Below are 9153 nucleotides of genomic sequence, written 5' to 3' on the forward strand. Positions count from 1 at the left end.
CAGTCTTCTCCTCTGAAGGCTGTGCAGCCTTGGCCAGGCCAAGGACATTGCAGTCAATTAGAGGTAGTGTTGACAAGCTCAAGCCTGTTTTTCTCGGCACTTCCTGCAGATTGGACTGGGTGTGCTAAATGTATAATGAACCTGCTAAACTCTTTAATGCACTTGCAATTCTTATTGATTCCCTTGATGATTACATATAATTTGCAGAACTGATTTGGCTGTGTGACTTGAAAGGCATTTGCAAAAAATCTCTGTGATTTGTCACTCAGCTCACCCCGGACTTTAAAATGAAGGCAGGGACACATTAAGAAAACAGTCATGGTTGTGACCTGCGTCACTTTTGATGGATGGCTCATATTCAATGAAACAAAAAAAAAAAATGGTACTGAATTCCATTCATGTGCCAGACCTCATGGGAGGGAGCAACTGGGGTTTCACTGTTGGATAGGAGTGAGCTTCTGGCATCGAAGTGCTCAGAATTGGGGTTGGGAGTGGGGGCTCGGGGAGGAGCGGTGGGTAGGCAAACCCACAAGCGCTTACAAGTCAGAGAACAAGGACACAGGGGAGCAGTTAAACTCATTTGTTGCTCTGTGAGGTATCACATTTACCAATTACTTGTCTTCCTCGGAGCCCTGCTTAAGGGTCCCCCACTCACACCCTCTTCTGTGTTGGACACGTTGAATCAGAGCTGCCATTTAAGAGATGCTCGGTCTTCACGGGGACGCTGTTTGAATATGAAATGTCCCCCACAGGCTCTCTGGGCTTGGTCCCCGGCTGGTGGCTCTGTTTGGGAAAATTATTGAACCTTTAGGAGGTGGAGCCTCACTAGAGATAGTGGGTCACTGGGGGCCGACTATGAGGTCTTATCTCCTGGTCCCACTTCCTGTATGTGGAGGCCACGTGACCCCGCCTTCCTGCCCATGCCTTCCCGACTTCCCTTCTTGCTGCCATGTCTTTACCGCCACGGTGAGTTGTATCCGTTTTGGAACTGTACGTCCAAATCAGCCGTCCTGATCGTAAGTTGCTCTTGTCAGGTATTTCCTTCCAGCAACAGAAAGAGAAGCTGGGACAGATGGTGACCTTTGAGTTGGTGCCTGAGTCGGACTTGCAGCTGGTTCAGAGTGTGACTCTCCGGGGAAATCACTCAGAGTAGCAGGAGCCAGCTGTCGTTCTCACCTCCCACCTTCCTCAAGTTATCCTTCCAGACCTCCTTGCCCCATCCTCTCTTCACCCCAAATAATCCAGGTGGAGCCACGCCACAAACCTTCACCCCTACAAACCCCTGTGTGCCTTCTAAGAACAGCAGGCAGCCGAGCCTAACAGGCCTCATCTAGTGCTTTCCTTCTGGAATCTCAGCCTTAAGTCCCATCCAGGGTTGCTAAACAAACTCTTGAGATCCTTGAAGCGGAAGGATTTATGGAGCTGTTACTAATGTCTAAAACAAAACAAAACAAAAATTGGGTACCAAGTCAAGTTTTGGCCAAGTCCAGTAACAAGGCTAAAAAGATGGAAGGCTGGAGAAGGTCCCACGACAGCCAGAACTACTGGAGGGAAGACCCGTGTTTCTCCTGCACTGGCAGAAGAGAGGGGTGAGGGCATGAGCACTCTGTGGCATGGGCCACACTTGGGCTGGGGAGGAAGGTCAGCTTGTGTGTCCCTGCTGAGTTAGGGCTTCTTGGGGCTGAGTCAGTGTTTTAGCTCCCATCATGTGGCCTTTTTTCTTTCTTTCTTTCTCTCTCTCTCTCTCTCTCTCTCTCTCTCTCTCTCTCTCTCTTTCTTTCTTTCTTTTTGGTACTCAGGACAACTTTGTCTCTCCTCTCCTTCATCCCCACCACCCTTGTAATCAAATTTAAAATACTTCAGAAATTTTCTCTTATTAAGGTCTATGGGCAACTCCATAGTTGAAGCTAGCTTCGTAGTCCAGAACCCCAAAGTGAAACACTGGGGGATGCTTCTCCTCTCCCAACCCCTCCTGGGAAAACTGGGTCCATGCTCATTCCCCAGTAAGGTCCTGTGTGCACATCCAAAACATGGATATCTATTTCTATTTTCCTGTCCCCAGCCTCTTTCCCATCTCAGCAAAAGACATTCTCATTTATCCTTCTGGTTAAACACTTTATCACCTGCCCCCACCCCCTTTTAATTCTCTTTCTACCTGGCTGTTATACTTTGAATATAGCTTGTCTTCTCCAAAAATCATGTTGGAGTTTTAGCCCCATGGTGAGACATTAAGAAGGTAACCTCATTTGAGAAAATACCTCCATAAGATAGTGGGCAAGCCTGTGTGACATCTTCTTGATTAATGATTAATGTGGGAGGACCCAGCCTATGGTGGTTTGAATAAGAAAAATCCCCAAAGGCTCATATATTTGAGGCTTAGTCACCAAGTGTCACTATTTGAAGGGATTAGAAGGATTAGGAAGGGTAGCCTTGTTGGAGAAAGTGTGTCACTAGGGTTGGGTTTTGAATACTCAAAACCTAATGCCAAGCCTAGAGTCTCTCTCTTGGCCAATAGATCAGGATGTAGCTCTCAGCTAATGCTCCAGTGCCATGCTTGCTGCCATGCGGGCCATGGACTAAACCTCCAAAACTGCAAGCAAGTCCCCAATTAGTTTTCTGTTGTAAGAGTTGTCTTGATCATGGTGTCCCTTCACGGTAGCAAAGCACTAAGATACAGCCCATTGTAGATGGTACCAGCGCTGAGCATGTAGTCTTGAGTTGTATGCGAAAACAAACTGAGCAAACCATGAGGAACAAGCCAGTAAGCAGTGTTCTTCCATGGCCTCTGCTTCAGTTCCTACCTCCAGGTTCTAGCCTTGAGTTCCTGCCCTGCCTTCCTCATCATTGGAAGCACCAGAGAGGTCTTGAATACCAATTGGTAGAGTTTAGACATTAACAGATGCTGAGGGCTTGAGGTATTTTCAGCAGAGAACATCCCATCTACATCTACGTGGATGGGGAGTGACCTCTACTTCCATGGTTTGTCCTAGTCTTCTTTCTCTTTCTCTTCTTGCTCAGTGTTAACAACATTCTCAGACCTCATGTCACAAGATGGCTGCACTGGCACTAGCTTGTTGATGTTCCTTCTTATTCTCCTCTAGATGGAAAGAGCTGTAGTACTTGTCTTAAATTCTTAAATTGCTCTCTGTGGGCCAGGTTCTCCACTCATGGTGAGAAATACTCTAGAATATTCTTTTATGTTGTGTGAATATATGTCACTGTTATTGGTTTGATAAAGAAGCTGACTGGCCAATAGCTGAACAGGAAGAGATTGAGTGGGAGAGCCAGACTAGGAGGATGCTGGGAAGAAGGAGGGTGGAGTCTGAGGAGTCTCCAGCCAGACACAGAGGAAGCAGAAGATAAACATGCCATACTAAAAAAAAAAGGTACCACCATGTGGCAGAGCATAGATAAGAAATATGGGTTAATTTAAAATGTATAAGTTAGCTAGTAACAAGCCTGAGCTATTGGCTGAGCATTTATAATTAATATTGAGTCTCTGTGTCGGTTATTTAGGAGTGGTTCCCAGGACAGAAAAACTCCACCTACAGTTGCAAGTGTCTCTGGAAGCAAAGCAGAATTCACCGGAAGCAAAAGCATTGACAAGGCAAGGGGAGAGCTGCCTAGGAGGAGACTTGGTGAGTCCACTTATGATTATTTATTTGCAATCTGCATACAACTCTTCTTTGAGCAATGGTGGTTGCAGCAGCTTATCTGTGCCTTCTCTGGTGGAGGCCTCTGTGCTAGGGCAAGTAGGAATGGGAACTGAGGCAAAGGAGTTGCCCAGGAGGGGTTTGGTGGTGAGACCAGAGTGTCCAGTCCTCAGAAGGTCAAGTTTTGTGTTAGAATTTACTTCCTGGGTGACCTCAACATGCACGTATTTCTCTGCCTCATCCCTTATCTGAGGAGCACAAGAAAGGTTTCCCTCCAAGGGCTGAAGAACTTGGGCAGTCCTCGGTCCAGCATTACAGTTCCACACATAGTAACAGAGCAGCTCTGATAATTCCTTCTGTGCACAAAAGACTCAGTTATAAGTGAATCATTGGTTCATCAAGCTTATGGAGAGGAGAAGAAAGCAGTCATAGCACTTGCAGAAAAGAGCCTGGATTTGTCAGCGTGAAACACATCCCTTCGAACTGCAGAACGGAGTAGGGCAGAGTGGTCGGCGGGAAGGCACAGACCATGGGCTTCTGGGGTGTTAGTAGGCATTGGATGGGTCAGCTATTCAAAGGTCCCCACACTCCGTGACTTCCCAGGCTTGTCCTCTCTGTGCCTGTGTCCCTTTTGACTCTCCAGTCTCTGGAGTTCAATATCACATTTTTTTTTCTTCATCACACAGGGGGAAAAATGACCCACTTATCTGCATTCAGGGGAAGCATCCATATTTCATTCTTGCCCCTAATGGTAGCTCCTTTACCAGTTTCCTTCCATCCCACTTTCCCGTGCCAGGCTTCACTGCTGCTGGAATCAGCCTGTAATTTTCATTCTGTAGCCTCTTCCCCTTTGGGTGATTACCGCTCTCCCCGTGTAATTACCAGCCTCCCTAAATAGAATTCTAATGACCCTAAGACATTTCATTGTGTGTCTGGGATTGTTGTATTTAATCATTTGCTATTTTTTGAACCTCCAGAGGTTTCCAGGTTGTCACTAGGGGCTGATCACTTATCAATGACTCATTTTCTGGGGAAACTTACTTCACATCTCTGATAACATCAGGAGGACATAATCTGGGATGCAGAAATGCTGCAACAAAGGTTAAGACCTGTCTTGGGCTCTTCAAAAGAGTGTCAAGGCCATAGTCTTGCAGATAAATGTCAGGCCTGTTGGGAATGCTGTATGCACGGAGCTGTACTTGCAGAAACTTGAATGTGCACATGTTCAGCCTTTGCAGGAATGCCTGTGCACACATGTAGCATCTTCTATGAGTCATTGCTAATATTTGGAAGATCTGACATTTGTAACTAGGGAAACAACCCTTTAAGTCCCCCAGGTTGGTGTCAGAGGAGTCCAAGGAGGCTTAAATGGCTGCCACTAACCGATAGCTTCTGGCTGAGACACCAGACTAAAGCCTAATCTTAGCCTCTCTCTGAAATCAGACAAAGCTGTGAGCTGAAAGTGTGATGTGACCCCAGGCCACTCCTTCCCCTTAGGCACAGCTCCACATCCCTCTTCTGGTTTTCCCGGTCCTCAAACACCTCTCAGGGGCACGAGAGAACATGTGGAACGTGAGAGTCAACAGCTGAGAGGCTTATGTCTTTATACAAGCTTTCATGTGTGAAAATCCGTCTGTATTCAGAGATGTGCACACTGTACATGGTACAGATAGGCAGTTTGGTGAACAATATTCCATGGAGCATCTTGAGTACCAACTCCCAAACTAGCAGATCAAACAGAGGCCAATGATTCAGATGGCTTCTACCGCCCTTGATAGCGTAGCTCTCTGGATGCTGCTAAAGAGAGGGGCAGTCCCGATGCTTGTCTTCATGGTTTCATGGGGATGATGCTCCAGAACAATGTAGCTTAGCGAGGGTCTGTATCATCTTGTTTTCAACTCCCTTAGCTCTAAAATATGTGCTTCCCATTCACCCATTGTCCTGTAACATTTTCAATAGATGTTATTATACTATTTTTAAAAGTTAAGCTTCATTAGAGCACAGTCATGGCTCCTCCCCTCCCCTTCTCCTGAGGAGTAAGCTATTATCCCCATGCTTCTCAAGTTGAACTGGCTGAGTTGGTTGCTTTGAGGGGATTACTCAGAGACCAAATCCCATGTCCTCACATGACCTCTCTGATGCCTCCTTGCCTTCAGTCTTGGCTGGGGCTGCAGGAGCTACAGGAACAGCAGTGGTGGCGACAGCCATGGGGGCAGCAGCTAAGAGTGCAAATGGATCAGTCAAGAAGGCCCTGACCTTTTCAGCAAGTGGGAAGGTGTCCTCAGTCTCCACAGACAGACAGGACCTGCTTGCACCCACCGATGACAGAGCATGGCACAATAGTTGGCACAATAATTGCAGATACACACCGGCAACATTTCAGACGCCCTCCAGGAATCCAGAGCTCAGAGTCTGTTCTATCGTATAATCACTTCCGGGCTGTAGATGCTGCCATCGGCTGGATGATCAGCCCAGAGAAGAAGCTCAGTATGAGCGGACAGTGTGGCTTCGTGGGCTCTTGCTTTGTCTCTCTTTACCAGCTCACAGCACTCAGAGTTTCAGCAGTGCCCCTGGAGATTTTAGAGGAGAGGCCTAAAGGCCTGGAAGAAAGAGGTCTGCTCCCACCGCAGACCAGAGTTCTTGCTGGCACAGTGACCTCACATGGGGTGATGGCACCAGCATGGAGAGCAGCCTGCACTTTGCTGCCCAACAGTGTGTCCCTGATCTCGGTGAGGTCCTCATTGATGAACACAAAGCCCACATTCCCCCAGCTATGAGGCAGCAGTTTCTCCAGAGCTGGGAAGTTTACAGATGCCCCTATAGCTGTGCACATCCTGGGCTTCTTTCTCATCAGTACCATAACCTTCCTTCCCAGAGACATGCTGATCTACTGATCTGCTTGGAGTTCACATCGTCTGCTCCCACAATGAAGCATTTTTGACAATCATCTCAAAGATCCTAAGGAAGTAGGTAGACTTCCAGGTCACTCTGTTTTCCCTGGGCATCATGGTGGTGTGCTAGGGATGGTCACATAGGGTTTAAAGACAATGTCACTGTAACGAAGATGCCTGCCGAGAAATCTTTTTTATTTTCTCTATGGCAGTTTCCTTGCCTAACAGTGGAAGTGACTAATTCCAATAGTGCCTGTAAGACCCTCAACGCCTGAACATACCTGTTCCTCCGTGTCTCTGAGTTCCACATCTGAGGTCTTAATCAAGACCAAGAAACTCAGGGAGGAAAGCCATCTTTGCTGATCACAGACTTCTTTCCTTCCCATTGTTTCCTGAACAATGCAGCAGGAAGAGCTCCCACAGCGTTTGCATTGCACTAAGCAATCCAGAGACTACTCAGAGTCTATAGGTTGAGGTAGGCAGCTCTGTGCAAGCCCTATACCATCTTATATGAGGGACCTGCATCCTCCAGTACTGGGGATCCTGGCGCCAGTCCCCATGTGACAAACGTACATGCTCTTGGCCTTTGTGTCAGAGTTTGACTACTGGGGCCCTCCACAGCTGATGGGCAGTTGAGTCGCTTTCCAGTTTGAAGGTGTCCCCAACAATTCCTTTAGCACCTGTCAATACCTTTCTCTGACACAGTTGCTCAAGACTATCCTGTAGTGCACTCGAGACAGAGAGATTGACAAGTCCAGAGCAATCGAGCCCCTTTACATTCTCCATGTCTGAGGGTTCTTGATGCTGCACATCATCCTAGCGCCCACGTGTGGCCAGGCAGGAATAGTTTTGTGAAGTGTTAATTGAGAAATAGAATCTCACTTTCATTCACTCTCTACTAAGTAATGACGGTGAACGCTGAACATTTTGTGCATTTGTGGACTGGTTTTTTGGGAGGTTGGGAGGGGGGACTCTTGCTGTTTCTTCTCCTGTGAGTTTCTTGTTATTTACGGAGTCTTTGTTTGGCTATTTGTCCGGTGAACATTTGCTAGAATTCAAGTAGAGCCATGTACATGAAACTCTTAATAAAAAAAAAAAAAAGAACTCCCAAAGAAACAAACTCAGAAAGCTGGAATCTCTCACAGATACACCTGTCAGTAAGAACATTGACAAGTGACATGGCCAAGGGCGTGCAGAGACCACTACAGCCTGGCAGAGAAAATGCTTCTGCAAGGTCAGATGACCAGCAGTTGCCTGTCTGGGGGGACTGGCACTACCCGTAAGTGACCCATGCCACTGAGGGTGACTGTTTTATGTGACCTTTTACAAGTCCCCTTTGTTTTCCACTGCTCTGGGAATGTGACCTCCTGAGTTTCCCCTGCATGTGCCTTCTGGCTCAGCTCAGTCTTCGGAGACTACCCATTTGTTATTTAGGTTGGCAGCCTTTCTACACTTGATTTATAGGACTCCTTCCCAATGTCCTGCTCGGCAGTGTTCCGTAAGGACCTTCCCCCACCTGTCACTACCCACTACACTTTGTCATTGATCATTTTCACTTAGCAGGTTTGGATTTTAATCAAATCAACTTTTTCCCCTGTGCTTTATGCCTTAAAAAATTTTTAAATTAAAAATAGATTCTTTTCATACAATATATTCTGATTACAGTTTTCCCTCCTCCAACTTCTCCCACCTTTTTTTTTCATTCTTAAAAAACTTTTCCATTTAAGAATACGAAATGCTTCATGAATTTGCATGCCAGGGTCCGTTCTCGTCTTCTCTGTATCCTTCCAGTTTTATTGTATGTGCTGCTGAAGCAAACACTTTTTCTCCTCTGATTTGAATAATCAAAAAGTACTTCTTATCTGGACACTAACAAGAATTTTCCTCCAATGTCTTCAAGTCATTCTCTGCTGGATTCTAGTGACAGCGTGCTCATTCCTTGGGCAGTTTTGTGAGGCGAAGCTTTATGTTCTCTGCCAAGGTCAGGAACTGAGAGAGTCAGTGAGTCCTCGGGGTTCATAGCTGAGAATGACAAAATGGGGAGAGAGATCCACGTCCACAGTAGAGATCTGTGTCCGCAGTAGAGATCCGTGTCCACAGTAGAGATCCGTGTTCACAGTAGAGATTCATAGTCACAGTACCTAAGTCCAACATTTCCTCTAGTAGGCTCATATCCAAGCCTTTCCCCCAAAAGGCAACCTCCTGTGCCCACTTGGATGCTTCACGTCATAAAGAAAGCCACCATTTGACCTTCTAGGTATCAGCTCGCCAAATTCCCACAAGTTGTACTTGAATTCTCCTGACAGGTGAAGATACCCTAGGGAGACATTTTGTGTCCCCCACGTCCCCAGAGCTACCAGACACTGGAACTGAAGGAATCGGGATTTCCCGGGTGTCTTATAGTGGGGAATAAAAAAGATGGGCCGTGCTGCACGGCAGACAGGGAGCTTGTCTCCCTGAAAGACTCCACGCAGATCTCACATCTTGTCAGAGCAGCTTGCAGGAGAGCCGGGGCTTATACAAGGATGGGTCAGTCATCAGTGGGACCACATCTCGACCAGGACTACTTAGCTGCGCATACTCTCAACCTGTACTTAGACCTAAATCTC

At 46.9% G+C, this 9153-nt stretch overlaps 2 pseudogenes; both read right to left on the reverse strand.

The window, feature by feature from the left end:
- Nucleotides 1-5753: 5753 nt before the first annotated feature.
- On the reverse strand, nt 5754-6658 carry LOC142848754 (putative ribosomal protein uL10-like; annotated as a pseudogene).
- A 1610-nt stretch (nt 6659-8268) lies between these two features.
- LOC142849098 (U6 spliceosomal RNA) lies at nt 8269-8365 on the reverse strand (annotated as a pseudogene).
- Nucleotides 8366-9153: the final 788 nt, after the last annotated feature.

Source organism: Microtus pennsylvanicus, chromosome 4, assembly GCF_037038515.1.
Source record: "Microtus pennsylvanicus isolate mMicPen1 chromosome 4, mMicPen1.hap1, whole genome shotgun sequence".
In the NCBI taxonomy this organism is placed as follows: Eukaryota; Metazoa; Chordata; class Mammalia; order Rodentia; family Cricetidae; genus Microtus; species Microtus pennsylvanicus.